The sequence below is a fragment of the Puntigrus tetrazona genome, chromosome 2 (genome assembly GCF_018831695.1).
Source record: "Puntigrus tetrazona isolate hp1 chromosome 2, ASM1883169v1, whole genome shotgun sequence".
In the NCBI taxonomy this organism is placed as follows: Eukaryota; Metazoa; Chordata; class Actinopteri; order Cypriniformes; family Cyprinidae; genus Puntigrus; species Puntigrus tetrazona.
The window spans coordinates 16,350,030-16,370,168 of record NC_056700.1 but is presented as its reverse complement, the minus strand read 5'-3'; the positions used below and the strand labels follow the sequence as shown (position 1 = coordinate 16,370,168).

Here is a 20,139-nt window from a genome sequence, read left to right as displayed (position 1 = left end):
GCTCCAAGACCTTTCTGTGACGTCTAATTTATTGCATGGGTCAACATTTTTGTCTGATTTTTTTACTGAATAGTGTGACTGGTCCACTCAGAATGCTGTTTGGGAACCTGTCACAGGATGAATAAAGACACAGACTTTCATTTTCAGATCATCTTTTCACTATATATATATATATATATATATATATATATATATATATATATATATATATATATATATATATATATATATATGAAAAGATGATCTAAGAATGAAAATCTATTCAGAGAGTGTCCAAACTTTTGTTCTGTACTGTATATATTATACAACTATTGGGTTGATTCCAGTTTATTATTTGGATGCTGGACAGTACTGATGTCCCCAAGGACAAAATAATGTCTACAAAAGTTTGCTGCCAACTCTGCAGCTGTTTTCTACTCTGTCACATAAGAAAAAGGTTCGTTCATTCTGCCCCCACAGTCTCCGTATCCTAAAAATAAATTGCAATCAAGCGGGATGCAGGTACGCAATGCACCAAAGCATTACATGCACCCGACTCTAGTGAAAGGATCCAAATAGCTTCATGTCTCATTAGTGGAGCGAATGATTTAACTTTCATTTAAATCCTGATTCCACCCACTTATCTATCTTGTGTCTAATGCTTGTCAGTGCCTGAAATTGGATGGATTGGAATGTAAAGCAGCCATTTGACATTTTAAGCACACCAAAGTAAGATATTGTGTCAGTTTACTGCCATGATAATAATTGTGGTAGTGTTTTGGCCATTAAAAAAGAAATGAGTCCATAATAATAGTGCTTATTGTTATTATTTGGTCATAATGCATTTTCTTCCAGTTATTATCTGTTTAAACCAGTTGATATGAAAATAGCCTAAGTAGTGTCGCAGCTGAATACTGAGCTGAGGAAATATTAAAAGAATTTAATATTGCATTTGACATTTAAACAGAAAAGTTCATCCAAAAATGAAGTTACTTACCTTTCTTTCAGGGTTCAAAACTATATAGACATATTAAAACTAAAAGCAAACTAATAATAAATAAACAAAGAAAAATAATACTAATAGTAATAAAAATGACAAAAAAACAACATTAAATAAAATGGCATTTCAAAACGGAAAATATAAACTATAATAGTAACTCACTAAATAAAAATACAATAATACTACTGTCCTTTGAAACCTGAATAACTTTTTCTACCAATGAACACAAGTTTTTTTATATATAGCAGAATGTCCAAGTTGCTATTTTTCATATAATGAAAGGTAAAACGTAAGTGTTTTCAGCTGATATGTATAAATCATCTGAAAGATTAAAAAAAATAAGCTTTCCATTTTGCAGAGACACAACCATTCAAAAATCTGGAATCTGAGTATGCCAAAAAAAAATCCAAACACTGAGAAACTCAACTTTAAAGTTATCCAAATTAAGTTCTTAGCAATGCATATTATAGACCATATTCTTTCCTTAATGTCCTAATGTTTGTTGGCATAAAAAACTAAAATCTATCATTTGACCCATGCAATGTATTTTTGGCTATTGCTACAAATACTTAAGTGACTTAAGACTCAAGTGCTATAGGTTTCACATGCGGCTGCATATGCTTTGGAATACAGTGCATGAGTCATATGGACCACTGTGGTGCTTATATTCTCTGTGGTGCATATATTATTGTTGCTTGAAATCCACTGACCACCATTCACTTCGGATGCAGCAGCATGCTAATGGGTATTCTTCAAGACTGTTGTGTTCAACAAAAGAAAGGTAGTTGTACAGAAAACATAATAGCAAGTGATGACAAAAAATTTGGGTGAACCTGGCAACTAAGCTGTATAGGAAAATTATGAAAGACTAAATATCAGATTAATGAGTTTGCTTGTTAAATTTGTTGAACATGTCCAGGTATTCAGAACTGGTATATTGATTTCTCTTCTATCATTCCCCATGTCTATCTCTGCCTCATTTTGTTCTTGCAGTTCATTGATGTTTAGTAACTCTGAGTAGTGCCCCTCAGCCTTTCTGTTTGCCGTGGTTTAAATCCACTTCGATTGCAATGGGACTGATCCTGTATTACATCATGCCATCACCGCTTTGCACATCACCTTCTCCTCCCGAGGCAATAACAGCTAGAACTGACAGTGAATACTTATTGCATTGTTAGCAGTATATTGTGATTGTACTTGTTCTGTCTTGAGAGTCAGAGCTCAAAGTGGTAGTAAAGTTCAATCCAGGGAAAAAAACTGAGCTGTCATTTTGATATATTCATTTAATTCATTCAATTAACTGTAAAGAACATTTAAACAATACATATACCTAGAAATGAAAATTCTGTCATTATTTACTCCATTTTAAAGAATGTCGGTAACCAAACCAAATGTTCACATTGACTTCCATTCCAGTCGTAGGAAACCAAAACTCTTCAGTTATTCGACATATATTATTTTCTATTCCAAAGTAGGAGGTATGTCAAATAAGGTGAGTGAAAGATAACAAAATTTTCATTTTTGGGTGGACTATCCTTTTATGCAGATTTTATATTATGGGATTTTTACTTATCAACAGGTGCCCGGATGCCCGTTTCCCACAAATGTATGCTTTAGGGTATTAATGAAAAGTCTGAAAATACTTTGGTTAAATATTTCTAAATGTTAGAAACTCTTTTTCTCTGTCAAAATCAACTTTTCAGCACTCTCTTCCAGTCCATGTTGCTTTAATGCTAATGAGTTCTGCTGACCCCGCCCCTCCCTTTTGTAAAGTGACAAGCAGACTGAACTTCAGCTGTAAAACTGGCTAACTAGCATGTTATTAGAAAAGGCGTTAAGAATTTGCAAAGATTCATAAAAAACCCTTTTACCTGATCACAAATTATTCCTGGGAACATAAATGCATTTAGATTGGGGGTGCATTCCCTTCAAAAACTAAAGTCACAGTAATCCTCTGCTTCTTCAGTGGCTCAGATGTCGGGAATAAATGACTACTGCTATATTACATTCAACAACAAAATGCCTCAAATGCTTAAACAAAGACATATTGCCTTACCCTGCACCAGAGTCGATACAATGGCAGACTGTATTGATGGGTCATTCTTGAACAATTTGTTTATTTTGAATGAATCTTTAATGTGACTCCCGAAGAACGAGTCGTCTCTGGGTGTGATTTGTTCAGTCACGCATACACAACATCCAATAGGACCTGTTTCGAGTCTTCGGGTTTGAGTTGTTCGTTCATCATGTGATAGTCCCATAAGCTTTAACCAATGTAGTATGAGGTGGAAAGACACTTTAATAAAAATAATAATAATAATAATAACAACCAACTTATTTTTATCTTTGTTAGCACATTCAGTGTCAAAGGAAAAGAATCATCATGACAGAAATTCGAACATTTCTAAACTTCAAAATGAACTAATCAATTCTCTTTCCGGCTCGTAATGTATTAGTTAAAGCTTATGGGGCTGTCATGCAATGAACGAAAGACTCAAACCCTAAGACTTGTCAGATAAGAGGTGAGCTAATAAGCCAGGTAAACAATGAATTAATATCTCCTGTTTCTCATATCACTAGTCTTGCACTGTTTGTAGTGTGAACAACGTTTGTATAAGTAATAGATATGTTAGGCAAGTGACACATAACATTTTAATTATGTTTTGCTAAAATGAACGAAATGACTGATTGGCAATAGGCAGATTATTTTGCTTGTTTCAAGCAAAAAGCACTTCATTTTGATCTAGACAATCCTTCTTGATTGAAGTATTTTTAGATATTTTGGCTGAAAACAAGACAAAAAAATCTAAACTAAATTGTTTTTGCAGTGCGACAGGAAAAAAGAGGGATTTTAAAAAAAAAAAGAAAGAAATTGGGTGGATTTGTGTACACACACACACACTTCCAATACACATTTACGTTCAAACAACATGTAAGTGAATTTTGCATCCGATGACCCCTTTTAAACCAGTAGGCCAGTCAAACAACTCTATCTGCTGGTCTTTAGTCACCACGTTTTATAAGGTGGAAGTTCCTGTGATTGCACCAGATAAAAACAAACACTTAGCCAATATTGGCTGCCATCTAGATGTGCACGTACGCACATTGTTTTCCTGGCAATCGATGACTCCCTGTCTTTGCTTTAGAGGGTAAGAGTGCGCAGCAGGGGTTGTCCGCTTCAGCCTCTGAGGCATTCGGAGGGGGAGTCTAGACACATGCCTTTTTAAAATCCAACCAATCAATGCCCGCTCACAGAATCGATAGAGGCCTCCTATTAGGAGTAATTAGAAAGCCAAACTTAGTTCTGCCAAGCACATCTACCTATGGTCTGGTGCCTGGGCCATGTAATAATGTTCTAGGTGATTTAAAGGGGAATGCGTTAATACTAACGTTTCCTTAAGGGTTTCTTATTTTTCAACTTAGGTTAAGTCTCACTGAGGAATGATCCGGAAAATGTGTACTGACTGAATCTAATAAACTAGTGAAGGGAAATGCACTGCAATGCTGCACACATTTGAACATTTTGTTCTGTTTGCCGTTTTTTATTATCACTGTTTTGAGAACAACGTAGTAATAAAGAAACCTTGCCTTGGGATAATTTGTACTTATTGTGGTATTTCTCTTTTGTTTGGAACACACACAAGGTGGTTTCATTAATAGTTTGTGCTCCTGTGCTGTAGAGATTATGAAATCTATTTACGTAAGGACAGGTATAGCCAATGGCCCAGTTCTGAGAATAAATGAATTTTGATCATATTCTGCCAACAAAAATCACACCCTTTTAAAATCAGTATTCACCTCAGAACACTGAGAATTGTGCCACAACCTCTACGCAAACACCAGAGGAGTAGCCATCTGCGGTCGTTATTTACGGGCGGCGTTAACATCACAATTTTCATCACAGAAATGATATGGCGCACGGCTCATTCTCAGATCCCTTTTCACCCTTCCTGCACTTTTTATCAAATTACAGGCTTGTCTTCCAAAGAGCGATTCTAGAACTTCAACTGCTTCCCTCTGGCTTAGCTGGCTCTCTGATTCGGAACAGGAGGATTAGCATGATTGATGTAATGTACCCTGCACCCAAGCTCTGCTTCTTTTTCAGACACAACATGCAATGCTCGCCCAATATACTGTCTGTAAGGAACAGCCAATTCTTTTTTAAAGTCATCCCTCGGGTAATGTGGTATATAAATGCATAGTTATGTAATAAATGGAGGTTCTGTTAAACGTCTTGGATGCTTCCTCTCCATCTAGTGAGGTAGTGAATCTAAAATAAAAGGAATGTGCAATGAACTCAGTGCTGGATAGGTGAAACTTCATCTTCTCGTGGGTAGAAATGGGATTTCCGCATCAATGCAATAGTGCTGCATGAATTTATATATTTTAGTATTGTTCACAAGGAAAATGATCATTAGTGGATTTCTATGCACTGACTGGCACTTTCTTATCAAAAACATGGGTTGGCTTTGATATGCTATCTACCCAGGGTATGAAATATGAAATATTAATTAGGTAACTAAACATTCGCCCAGTAGACATAAATGACTTGCTGCAGGCGAGAAAGTATGCTAGTCATATTAGGGTTACCAGCTGGCAAAGGCTGTTGCAAAAGTCCTTGTTTTACATGGTCGTCTGCTTTTTTTCGTTCTTTTTCCTTTTTTTTATGTGAGAGAGGTAACTTTTGTAAATTGTTATCTAGCCAGAATTAATGCTCCTTTTTTGGATTATTCTTAATGAGTCAAGTATTTCCATTGAGGCATCATAAGTTGACGTACAGTAAGCGAAGTCTAACAATTAACTTCAGCAAAAAATGGTAACACATTCAATTAGGTCTTATACAGTTTTTTGTGTTCGAAAAAAATATAAAACAAAAATAAAAGCAGATTTTAATTGGACAAATGATTGAAAAAATCAGACTACACTGATGGTGCTGCATGTTTTTGATTCACTAAAAAGAACCATTTCAAAACAATCAGTTATTCAGCAATCACCGTTTAGATGGTATGTTTATTCGGCAAATGATTCAATAAATCAGACTACATGAGTCATTCATTGAAAAATTGAGTGTCTGTATATATTCAGTGAAACTACTGAATAAGTAAAAGTAGAATATTTATTTAAAAATTCTTCCACTTCTAATAAAGGACGCATGTGCTAGAACAGTTAGTGAAAATGAACATTTGGTTTTGATATTTAGACAAATAAGTATTGTCAGTTTCCAACCTTTATAAGAGTGTGGTTTATATCTGAAGCAAATATAATTTTGAAGCTCCTTTTCTTTTGTGCTCATTTTTAAATGAATCGGGATATTATTTTAGCTCAGCAAGAGATGTGTAGAATTAATGTGTGGCATGTATGGCAGCAGGAACAAGCAGATGGAGCTTGAATTTCACTCTCTTTCCATCTCAGAGACTACCAATTAATTTCCAGGTGGGTGGGAATATAATGTGGAGGATGTGAGGGTTCTTTGCCGAAGAGGAATGTGTTAAAAATTTCTTCTTCGTTTATCTTCAAAGGGGCTAAAGCAAGCTGGAATGATAGATGCTTTTTGTACTGTAATGAAGACAGAAAGCAGAACTACAGTGTATTAGCATTACATTTTACGTTACATGTAATACTGTACATGCAATTAAACAAAAACACATCGGCTTATAATCTAAAATATTATAATAAGAAATGTGACCTACTTATTCCTGCAGAACTGCAATTTTGATTTCCTAAAATAAAATGTTTTATTGGTGCACATTAGAGACCAGAACCCTGTGTACTGGAATCAAAAATGCTACTTAACATTCAGACTGATCCATTTATCCACTGAGCTACGAAATCCTGGGACCAACAGTGGCAGACGAATGAAGATTTGAGCATTTGATTTGATCAGCAAAGAAAAATGACTCCCTCAAATTCCTGAGAAATGAAAACTTTGTGGTACGTTGAAAAATAGCAACTCAATTTTCTATTGATTTGGACATTTTCTGACTTGGAAATGAGCAAATACTGCGCTGCGGGCTTTGATTAATACATCATATATTCATCAAAATGTTTACAATTTTTAGAGCCTTAACCTAATTAATATTCAAAAGCTAAGACTTTTCCACTGTGATGACGCATCCAACACATCTGTGCATCCACTCAGTCTGCATCGCATTTTTTTTAAACAAGCTGATGCTTTCACTGTATCCTTTGACCTCCTTTGTTTAAATATTTAGGTCTCCTTTTTCCTCTTAATGTCTGTTTCCCGGTGAGCATGACAGCGTGTTGAACAGAATGCATTACATTCAACCAGGTCGCATTCAGTGTTCGGTAAGTGTGATGATGTATATCTGTGTCGGCTCTTTTACAAGGTCACTCCTCTGCTTGAATAAAAAATTTATTTATCCGTAAATGAGGCCAACAAAGCCTCAATATGCTGTATTCATTCCTTTGGAGAATGTGCCACAAGGAAAAGTGAAGTGAACGTGTTTAAGCCTCACAAACAAGGTGACTCAGCATATCAGAGTCCAGCTCTATAGGAAAGAATGTACTTTATTATATTCATTAAAAGATCCCAGGAAGAGCAACCTGCTATGTCTTGCTGTATACTTGGCGGAGCTCAATACGTCGTGAAGGCAGTGTTTGTGCGGAGGCACTAATAAGAAATCATTGAGACTCACCTCATTTAAAATGCATGAGGCAATGGATCTCAGATCTAATCCTGGCAATTAGTAATTAACAAAAGAGACTCACAAGCATGCTTGAATCGGAGAGTTGTTTAGATAACGCTTTGCTAGACCTATTTGTCGTTAATATCCATGCACTTCCGTGACAGGTTGAAAAATAAGCAATAGCGATTTAGCCGGACAAACTTTCGGCAGTATTTTGTGTGGACCTGTCTGTGCCGCTGCCCTGTGGTTGTTCGCGGGGGGAAAGGCTTTCATTATTGCTTGACCCATTCGCAATTAAACTGACCCCAGCTGTCCATGCTGCGCGGAGTGGCGGAAGCTCCCATCACTCTCGGGGTGAATAACTTCAACATTCACTGTTGTGCATGCCTGAGCACTAATAAACATGCAGGGTGGAGTGTTTTAACTATGGCTGTAAAGATGTATGCTGCATGAGTACATCACACCAGCCACAGTCTCCAGGGCTTTTTTTGCTTTGACTTTTTCTAGTGTTGCTCTGTATTGCTTTGTGTTTCGTAAAATTTTCATTTACTAAATTTTACTATATACATTTTGGGATTGGCTAAATGTTTTTTAAAGCAGGCTTCTTACAGAATCAGCATTTATTTAATAGTAATTAAAAAAAAACTAAATATTGCAATTGCAAAATATACATATATATTGTATATACATTGTGAGTTTTTCTCAGACTGCCCTCAGCTATTCTGCTTGACTGGTGTTCATTTTAAGCATTTGTCGACTAATCGCACATTTATTAATAAACCATTTAAATCATTATAATGAGTGAATATATTTAATTGCCTATAGCCTAATAAGCTCTCAAGCACATGCATGAAGCCTGCCATGGCACGCTGGCAAAAGCAATGATTACGAATGTGCCAGGGAAAAAGGTAAAAAGGTTGGATTCACATTTTAAAAATGTGTTGATAAACTTCTTTTTGGTTTAATTTAGTGGAGATGAATTCGGTGGTACTTACTTCCATTCTCTGCAGTAGTGGACACACCTGTATGCATGTTATATACATAATCAGAAAATATGTTCTGTTTAATTGAATTGGATTAGGGTTGAATTTGGTGTAGGGCATATTTCCAACATGACAGAGCCTTAAATTTTGCGAAAATCCATGGATATTTAAATTCTGAACCGCCACAATGCATACCTATAACAGCATAATAAAAACGTTCCGGAGTTCACATATTGAGCAGCCATGTAAAGTTGATTTAAGATCATATTAAAGTCATATTTGAGGTGGATGACTGATGGGCGGGCGTTTGGATGTCCCGTCTAATGTACTTTCTAACCACAAAGACCAGCCACTAACAATCTGTCCATCACAGACTGCGTGACTTTGCCTGTTATTTAATTTTTTTCTGCGATTAAATTAATAATACATTTTTAGACAACAAACCTCTTCTGGCCGACTAACGGTTAGGAAGCAACCCTATTTTTTCCCCCACCAGTTGAGAACCACTGCTGTTTTTTACCTATAAAATACTATTTAGAAAACATCCTCCAGAAAATCCTTTAAAAAATACATGATTCATAATATAATGCTGAGGCTGAATATGTAAATGTGAAGTGCTTACCTTAGTTAACCTAGTAACCCACTGCCCACCTCTATTCACAAATACAGCAATGTTTTTCCATCTCTCCCTTTGCATCCTCCCAACACTCGCTTGTGTCGAGACAGTATTGATGCTCCAAATGGTTACATGAACAGTTTTTGAATGGCCTCCTCTCAAATGTGCCATGGGGAGGCATAAAATATAAGCTTCCAGGTGCTAATTAAAAATTCCAATGCTGACAGACAACACCATGCCAGAGATGCAATCGTCTTGTCTCTCCATAGGGGAGAGAAATAATATGATTATCTTTTCACAGAATCAATTCAGCTTCGTTTCATGAGAAAGAGGTACTCTCACCAGAATGAGCTGTTTGAGGCGGGGAAACAAAGGGAGTGTAACGTTTTTGAAGGTCCCGCTTTCATGTCTCCAGCATCTGGTGCCTGGAGTCTTTGCAGACCCTTTGCACACATAAATGCTTCAAACATTTGCCTTTCTTTCTCAAAACTGGCTGTCTAAGTATAGAAACGAAGCTTTTGAGACCATTACAAACAGCTGAGTGCTATGAGAGCTAGTCTTTGACACTTAACTGTACTGAGGTCAAAGTGGTTATATCAACAAAGCAAACTCTCATTTTTTTTGGTACTCTTTCTCTGTAAACATGCAAAGATGTGAGCTTAAGGGAACCAGTCCAAGTGTTTTGGATTCTTTGTGCACAGAATTTTTCTTGGCTGAAAGCATACTAACTAAGGATGTGCGATTGGAAGATCAGGATTATAATTAAGGGATTTAGGCTGTCTCTCTATTATAACAGAGAGCTGCAGATCCTACAGCCACAAAAGTAATGATCTGTACTAGATGAAGACTTATAAATGTTTTATTGAATTTTAAACAGTATATCTTGGAAATGGAATTATAATTTTATTGAGCACTGGTACTGTGTACCGGGGAACGGATCATTGACTTGCCATTCCTATAGTATCTACAGTATATTAGGGCTGTCAGTGTAATGTGTTAATTTTTTTTAACAATGTCAGTTTCTATAACAGAATCAAACAAAAAGCTTTTTAGTAGGGCATTTGCAAGAGACTCTTATTTCTGCAGGTTACATTGTTACACCGAGTGACTCTTTATTTGAATTAGTTATTCAACCAATTAATTAAAAAATGTGTATTCCTTCAAAAAACAGTCATTGAATCACTCATTCAACTCAGAGGCTTGCTACTCTCTGCCAAGTAAATAACACAGTTAAGTATTGAAGACATTGTCAAAAAACTCAATTTCTATTAGCTATAGTAGATAGAAAATGCAGTTTTCATTCAAATTAAAGCGTAAATAAACATAGAAAACATATCGGTTGAGGCTGACACAGAAAAGTGGACGCAGTTTAGAGAGTGGATACTATCTAAAATGGTGCTACGGTGATGTGGAGGAGACACATAGGAGGCAAATTGTTGAATAAAGTCATTATTTTTATTTTCTTAGCGTACAAAAAGTATTCTCATCGCTTTATAAAATTTTGATTGAACTATTGACGGCAAATGAACTATTATGTATTACATACTATTCTGGACCTGCAATTACTGAAAAAGATTTCAATTACTGCATTTAAAAAAAAATGTTTTAGTTAACAGTATAAGCAGATATACACAATTAATTTGATTCTTTAATCAGCATGAGTCTTGTAGTTTAATTAATTTTCTCATTGATTGTCACTCATAGTCTTTAAAGATAACTGGTTTAAACTAGTGAGAAACTAATTAAGCAGCCTAATGAAAATCTGGGATCTTACATTTTCCTTTCCAGATCTACTATCATTTGTCTTTTAATCCCAGGATGAAAATAAGTCTCAAGGTAAGAGTTGGGCCTGTGTAGAGGCAGAGTAACTGATTGTTTGGCCCAACTGCACCATTCGTTTTTTAAGGGTATGAATCTAATGTCATTCCTCCTCATTACAGTACAGCCTTCCAATGCCTGTGCTAATTCCTCCACCAATTCCTTAGAGAAATCTCTCCGCTGGCCTGGCTAGCATAAATCATTTTTATCGCTGGTACTTCGGCCTCGATCTGCACAGACGGGCGATGTTTTAAACCCTATGTGGATGGTAAATCTGCCAACTTTAATTAAAATGGCATCTTTCCCCTTTTGTCCTGGTGACATAATGGCCTCCAAACTTCCTACAAAGGATCTCCGAGGATCTTGCCTCAAGAGAAAAAAATAAAATAAATAAATATATATACAGTATACGTATATATATATAACATAGTTTAAAAGTTTGAGGTAAAGTAAGTTTTAAAGATGGCAATTAAAAAATCTAACAATTTGAAACACATAATATCAGACAATAAAGTCGATCAATAAAGTCAGTCGAATTTCACATAAAAGAAAAGACCTGAAACCCAAGGTACTCCACAGCTGTCAAGTATAATAAAATGTTTCACTTTCATTTAATGTAGTCATTTATCACGTTTAAACTGCGAAAAAGAAAGGTTAAGTGAGATCCCGTGAGATATATGTTTTAACGTCAACGCTTTCCGCCACAAAGAGCCAAGTCATCCATGGCCTCTTGTCTGTCTTCATTGCTGTTAATAACAGTGTGAAACTCAATCAATGAAAGCAATTCATTTCATTTTGCATGCTAATCATTCAGCAATGCTAAACACATAAGCCCTTATTTGAAAAGAGCATGAATTGTGGCAACAGTTTCCAGCTCGCTCCAGCTGTAGTGCCGAAATGAAAAACTCATTGAGAAAAGTCAACACTGATTGCACTGTACTGCATTAAAACACAAATATTTATGCTGTGACATTTTCTACAATCAATAACTTAATCCACTTTCTGCCAAATGCTTTTGAAAAAGGCCATGCTGCACTATAATGGCCTGGCCTTTTAACTACAAAAGCCTTTCTGTGAATTGAACTCCGGACCTTGAATCCATCCATTCTCATCTTGGAGGGAGAAGGTCTAGCTGTGTGTGGCTATATTCACACCAAAGCAGAATACAGTGTCTGTGCTGAGTCACATCTCAATTGTTTTTAAGTGATTCCTATAGATTTAAATAGAAACATTATTAATTTAGTTTGAACACTAAGTTTTATTTTTTTTGCCAATAAGTAAGAAATTGAATAACTAAATAATACCTTTTCTCATAAACTACTGAGGTTAAATCTCGAAATTAAGATTGTTTCAGTTTGAATCTCACAGATTAGTTTTTTTTTGTTTGCTGAATAAAAATATATAAATAAATAAAATAAATAATAAAAAAAGAGAAATAAAGAAATTACTTTATCAATTTTATATATATATATATATATATATATATATATATATATATATATATATATATATATATATATATAACTCTGTGGCAGAAACAAGCTTTTATACATAAGAGTTTTCAAAAATCTTTTGACAGAAGATATACTCTGTGTGAACCTTGTCTATGTGAAATAACCAGCCTCTATAATTTGTCTTTGCGGACAGGCACTAATTTTCCATTTCATTTTTCACCTGGGCCCTGCTCTTTACCAGCAGAGATATAACAGTCATTGGTGTCCCCGAGACATTATCAAAACCTGACAAAGCACCCCAGTGTGGGCCTAATAAAGATCCTTTATGAGGCTGAGTGCATTAGCAGGACTTAGAAAAAGCATTGGACTCCATTGATTTCATGCACAGTGTGGTTTATTTACACTTCCTCTCTATCTGTTATCAGACACAGCCTGCTATTGTTTTCTCTAGCGTGGGCCACTGATGACGTTTATTTTGCAAGGGGTGTTACTTTAAGTGTGACTGGGATTAGGGGTGACCAGAATAAGGTGTATTTTTTTTTTTTACCTGAATTGTCTTTATGTACATCTTTCAAATACAGAGGTATTTTAAATATTTTTTTTAGGAAGGAGGAGAGAGTGAGCTTCGCAGTTGAGTGATGTCTTTGCATTGATTTAGCTCCTGGGTAGGTACTTAGAGACCACAATTTTCTCTGTGTGAAGCAAAATCAGCAATTAAATGGATTGAAATGCTATTTTGTTACACTTTATGCTGCCATTTGCATGCAACATTGTTTTTGTTTGAGGACTAAACAAAAACAGTACATTACAATGAAGGTTTGACAGTGATAAAGATTTTCCCTGCTCAACCTTTTAACACAAGGCGGTGTGTTGCTTTTGTTAGACTGAAAAGGAAGTGCTGCACACTGTGTTGAACATTCAAATTTTCCTTTTCCTCAACCATCAACTTGGATTATATGTTAATAAATACTTTATAAATGCAAAGTTAGGCAACTGTTTTTATTTTTGTTATTTGATATTTGTATAGGCAAACCATATTGGATTGGATGGATGAATTTAATTTTGCATTAAAACAACAACAAAAAGCAGAATTTGAAAACACTGAACATCTGTCTCTTACCTTTTGATGTTCTGTAAAGTTGCCAATAGTGTTCTGAAAAAAAAAGACAGAGAAAAGTAGCACATTTACTTTCACCAAGCAACTAACGTAATGATTTAATGAAAATCAGCATTTTAAAAGCAAGTTACATTACAATACAGTTTTTTTTCATAATTCATAGCATGCACAGCATGAACTGTACTGTAACCAATATCTAAACGGTGGAAGATAAATGTTAAGCTCTACCAGACGCCCCCAAACCACCATTTGATGCTCTGTGTCGTTTGCTTTAAAGAGGCCGGTCCTTTGGTTAAAAGGGTCATAAAAGCATAATAACACTTGCACGTTGGTTATATAAAATGTGGGCATGTTAAAAACAGAAATGAATAGAATAGAAAAGCATTACATCTAGTCGCAAATCCTCTTTGTGCTTGCAGTCTTAGGAAATGCTTTCATAGTTAGACAAAGTCTCTGTAGTTTGCTGAAGAACACATAATTAGGCACTATTTTTGTTCTGCTTATAAATGCTTCTTTTGAGAAAGAAATGACCAGAGGTTGTTCTGTACCTAATAGACAATGTCTTTCATTTCATAAGCAGAGTGCAAAACCATCCTTCATTCAACAGCTGAATATATTATTGGTAAACAACATGCATTTGTGCGAAAAGCACAGTATAGTTAAGTGAAGATTACAAAAGACATAGAACAACCATATGCAGGTTTACGTGGCTCCATCATTTTATACAGCCGAAAAAAACCTTGGCAACTGTCAAATGAATGTGCCGCTGATGATTTATTTGAAATGCTTATTCTACAATAAATCACTCTATGACCTGTGTAATCCGCTCATTAGCCAAAGATAATAATTGCTTATGTATTGATTAACCGACAGTATGAATAATTAATTTTTCATGCAGATAAAGATGTTATCATTTTTATTAATAATGCGCAATCCATTAGTGATGAGGATTTCAATTACTTGTTCTGTAGTCTACACGTCGCACCAGTAGGTGGCGACAAAATACCGTCTTTATCAGTGAATCACTGAGTCATTCATTCAGCCAATTCACTCAAACAAGTTGATTTATTCAGGAACTAAACAAATGTCTTTATGTGTGAGTCATTGAACCATTCATTTATCAAATTAATTCAAAACATCGCTACTCTACGTGGCTGTATGTTTTTAGAACTAGATTTGTTGTTGGACCAAAACTAAATATAAAAAATGCTAAATATAAGTGACTCGATATTAACGTGTTATTTACCATATCTCACCTACTGCTTGTTTTATGACTGAAGGCTCGTGATGTTGCTTATTTAATCATGAATCTTTTTATTACACTTAACTGTATTTGAATAATTTGACACCTTGAAAAAGAAAATGCAGACATTGGTGTGAAAGTAGAGAAATCAATGACACTTTTTAAGGTGAAGGGTGACCCTCAAGGCAGGACAGATCTATAGACAGCACATTAGCCCTCTGCGATGACAGATGTGAGGCTGAATGATTAATAGTGCATGTGCTTAAAATAAAGGCTTATTGATGTGACCTTTGAATGCAAGAATTTGGTGCAAATGAAACAACATAAATCCACAGGACCTATCCTTTCATGTATTTCCATACCATCATCATCCTTGCCAGGAGAACAGAGGAGGTTAGTGTAGAATTGCGGTACAGAACATATGCAAAAAAAATCTAGGGTGAATAAAATATGGCTTAATTTTCATTTTTGGGAGAACTATACCTTTAAGTTGTTTTTTCTCAATACAGAAAAATAATTGGCAAATAAATAATAAATAAATAATAGTTTTGACTCCCTCCAATTGCTAAAATACAGTCTTTGTGAATGTTATTCAGTTACAATGAGCTCCAATCTCCTTAAATACATCTCACATGAATGTCTTATTATAACACTGTGCACTCCAAGGAATTAATAATTTACTGCACACATAGACTCTTTAAACATTTCATTATATCTACACCTTTTAACTTCATTTCAAAGTCTCTCTTTATTTTCATATGTATAGGTTTCATCTATGTACTTAATCTAAGTGATGGATCTTAAAAAGACTGTTAATTAGTTTAGATAATGACTCCATATACCACACACTCTCAGCAAAGAGCAAACAGCTATACTAGGAAACTGAATACTGTTATTTTGGCTGATGAGATTTTAATGAGTAACAATATCTACTTTTTGCCTCGTAAGAGGAAATGCTCACTCTGACAGCAGACGTTGTCTCACTACAGATTTAATATGTCATTATGGCACAGGCTTATAGCATGTTGTAAGACTCTCAGGAGAAGCTCATTCAAACAAACACAGATGCTTCCATCTGTTAAGCTCATATTTACCACTCTGTCCCAGTTCTTCTCTCTCTCTTCAATGTGGGCAGTCCAGGTTCAGTATTGATCGGGGTGCTCCTACTCCATTCATCTAACTTTCTGCCTCTGTCCGCCCCACTACTGCTCAAGGACCTAAAGGGCCCCAAAGCATGGGGTCCTGGGATTTTGAATAGCTTTACATGGCCTTTCTTGGTGACATACTGATGATCCAGTTAAGTGATAATGTAAACAAAATATGCTCTTTGTCTCTCTCTCTCTCTCTCTCTCTCTCTCTCTCTGTTTTTCTATGCTGACTATTTAACTTAAATGGAAAGCAGGAAATGTCAGCTGTTTAAAGGTCATGTAAGCAGTGTCTGAAATGGCACTTATACTTCATTTAATCATTTATCTAGTGCCTTTGTCCTCTAGATGTCTTTCTGCCCATTGTGCTTGATGTATAATAAGCCAGGAAGGTTCAGAGAAACCCTTTATGAGAATCTAATGGGCCTTCACTGTTTCTCTCTAACGTCCATATGTATAATTGATGCCAAGCTCAACAGCCCTGCTGTATATGGAGATAGGATAAAGGACATTTTTCACAAAATAGTTAAATGAGCATTCAACCCAGCTAGAAATAAAGTATTTAGAAGTATTTCTCAACCTTTTGTCTTTTGTCTTCAGTAAAGCTCAAGTATGCCTTTATAGACAAAAAAAAGTGTTTTGTCATATTCATTTTGACCAGTGTAATAATATTACACAGTAATTGTCATATTATATTGTGAAATTATTATAACCATAAATATAATAACATTATTATAATAAACATTATCAAAGCACTGAACTGAAGCAGCTAAAACACATGGATAAAATTTTTATAACAATTTTTAATGTTTATTAAATAAGCACAGCCCTAATAAACATAACATTTCTTTCTTGAAAAATACACCTTACGCTTTAAAGTAGCATTAAAAACATTTTTTTACTTTTTTACAGTGTAACAGAAAGCATTATGCTGTCACATCAAGAACAACAATAATAATACTACTACTAATAATACGAAGACCAAGACTAAAATCCTTTGAATATCCCTCATGTTTTAATTAATAAGTCTTTTTAAAAGTTTAAGAAAGGAAAACAAAATCTTCCATCATCTTGCTACAGACACACCAGGACTGTCATGTCTGCCACAAAAAACAATGGTTCTTCAACAAAAGATGAACAAGAAGTTGGCAAACCATCTCTCTCAGCTATTACTTTCTGTTGTCTCCCTTGTGTTTTTGCTTATCTTTCTCTTTTGTTGGTTTCTTATCCTCTGCCATTCCAAACACACTTTCTGTACAGTTGCATCCGCCTCAGGAAGGTTTAGTTACATGCAGCTTCTGAACACAGTTACAGTCATATCAGTAATAGCGACATGGCTGAATTCCCAAACCGTAATTTGACAGTAACACATATTTAATAAGTAAAACCACTCTTCCGCAAATAATTAATGAGAAAATCCGCATCCTTCATTAATCTCAGTCAATTTGAAAAACAAAGCCTTGGTCTTTGATCCATATTAATGTTATGAGTTTTCTGCTGAACCAATCTTTAGAAATTAAATCCCCACTTCACCAAAGTAAGCTTCGAAGTTTTATTTATTTATCATTTCTTTTGGAAGCAGAAGGATGTTGTTTTGTTTTGCTTCAGAAGAGCTGTGATTTATTGCAAAGCTGAGAACTGGGCTAGATAAGAAGAGGAGGGTTTTATACAAATGTGTTTGCGGACACATTGACCCACAGTCCCTCGAATCCCTATAGTGTGTGTTGCTGATTAGTGATGGCTGAGCAGTAGGAGTGTGCTTTCATACTTCCTGCCTCTCAGAAGACCAAACAGGGAATTTGTACACTGAGTTTTATTAAAAAACCTCTTCTGCTCAAAGAGGATATGGCAAAAACGACAAATTCATGTTTGATAGGATAATCCCAAGGTACCCCATCATGGGTGAGACATGCATCAGTTCTCCTTTGAAAGTCGGAGGCAAGGCGTCTGCTACACTCCTCAGACAGCGTGAATCCCATGAGTACCTCAAAAAGACCGTGTTACACTCTTTTTCAGATGAAAGCTTTTCGCTCAACAAAGTAAAATTCATCTTAAAACTTTTAAAAAGACTTTTTCATGGGAAAAAAAAAGAAAAAAAAACTGTTATAGTGTCAGCTGTTATCACAGTCTACAAATTGGTCAACAAAACTCATTCTGGTAGATCTACACTTTTACCCTATTAGGCAAGTTTACCGTTGACTGGATTTTTTTTTTTTTTCAGACTTTCTCTTTTTCTCTGGCAGGGTTTTGTGCAACAATTTGAACAGAATGCTTTAGCAAACATGATGCAGCTCAGAATTTGTATGTCAATAGAATTAAAGGGAATGCAAAATGTGTTTGGTAACACTTCCTATGAAGCCTGCATTTATAATACATTACAAGGGTATTCTTAATGCATTATAATAAGTGTATAATACATTATTAAAAAAAAATAAATTTTTGAGATTATAAGAGTGTGATTATTTATATTAAATGTACTTCATGTATAATGGACTACATGATATCTTGACATTTATTTATTTAAGATCTGGACAGTACCTCTGTACATCTTAACATCTTGTAGACAGGTGCTGAGTGTTATTTCAGTGTTTCCTTTGAGGCTAATATCAAGGCTAATGTGAGCTAGCTAATACTATCAACTGAAAAAAAAAATCATTATATAAATTATTAGTAGAATGTTCACATATACTGTACTTGCAGAGTATCCTATACTCAGTATGTCTGTTTAGGAACCATTAAAATAAAGTATGCAACATGCAGTTGCAGAATTACAATAACTGTCTAATGGGTACCAATCAAACTGATGTGATTAACAAAATGTTTAAACCAAATGTGTCATATTACAACTTTATCTGATCTGATATCTTATCTTATGGCTGTTTGAGAAAAAAAGTAAAGTAACATACATTAAAGATATAAGACTTTATGTGCATTATAACTATTAAAAATATAATCCATTGTAATATATGTGGACGAATCATACTGTTACCAGTGTGGGTAGTACAGGGACCAATACTCACTATTAACTAGTTGCCTATTGGCATGCCTATTATTACAATGTTTTTTTATTAGTACTGCATTATTAAGCACATATTGTTATAAAGCACATATTCTGAACAATCATATTCTATAGAAATAACACAAGCAAACTGGGAGTTTGTTGAGGGAAACTACTGCTTCTGTTTCTTTTTTTCTTGACAAAAACTGCATTTATTTAGAGACAGAATGTCTTTAGGACAAAACTAAGTGGGTGAAGTGCACTTCAACTTCACCTCAGTGTCAGGCGCTAGTCAAATGAACACGGAAAAGGTACAGGTGATGACAGAGCTTCTGCAGAAAAACAGTGAACTGCGGTCAGATGAGATGTCGTCAGGTCATATGTTAATAAAAACAAATCATCCTTTGCTGTGAGCCATTATACTGAGCTTGTAGCATGTGCTCTTCAATTGCAAGAAAGGTGGTGGCATGCTGTTGTCTATAACTATGAGCATGCAGTGTTGTTAATTCATCAGTTAAAGGCAATTAATCTGCCTTAAAACTGCACATGCAAGTATTTGTTATATATAAATTACATTTAAGAACATGTCTTTAAAATGCAGCAGCTTTCAAAACTGTTCTGGAGCAGCCCAGTACTGTCTCTCTCATCTAATACACCTGATTCAACTCGTCATCTCAGTAGTAGACTTTAAGACCCGAAGTAGGTCAGAAAAGGTAAAGGAGTTGTGAGAAAATACAATGTGTCAGATCTGTATCGCGTTCATCAGCGGCAGCTCTTAGAGCAGCCAAAATAACTTAATAACCTAGCTGCTGTGATGTCTATTAATCAAAAAACAAAGAAAAAAAAAAAAAAAAGAGGAAATCAATAACTTTTGTAGATTCAAGGATTCATTTATATTTAACTTAGAATTTAGCGTTTGATAACTTTATTCAGTTGCTGCTTATTTCCTACTTGCCGAAGGGCACTTGTAAATATGACATTTATGTGAAGAGCGTTTTAAGTTCAATTAAATCACCAAATTTATTTTTAAGTCTAATGAATATTAAAATTGATAACTCTCAGTAACGTAATGACTGTAATGTCAAAGGGCTATAGTTAATAGAAAAATATGAGAAAAATATTGGTATCAGGGATAGTCA

General features: G+C 35.1%; 1 protein-coding gene across 1 annotated transcript in view; it reads right to left on the bottom strand.

The window, feature by feature from the left end:
• The window catches only part of tnr (tenascin R (restrictin, janusin)), a 118,212-nt gene that overhangs the window by 73,193 nt on the left and 24,880 nt on the right, over nt 1-20,139 (bottom strand). Inside the window, 1 exon segment of the mRNA XM_043223811.1 lies at nt 13,618-13,650. The gene's annotated coding sequence lies outside the window, so the exon portion shown is untranslated.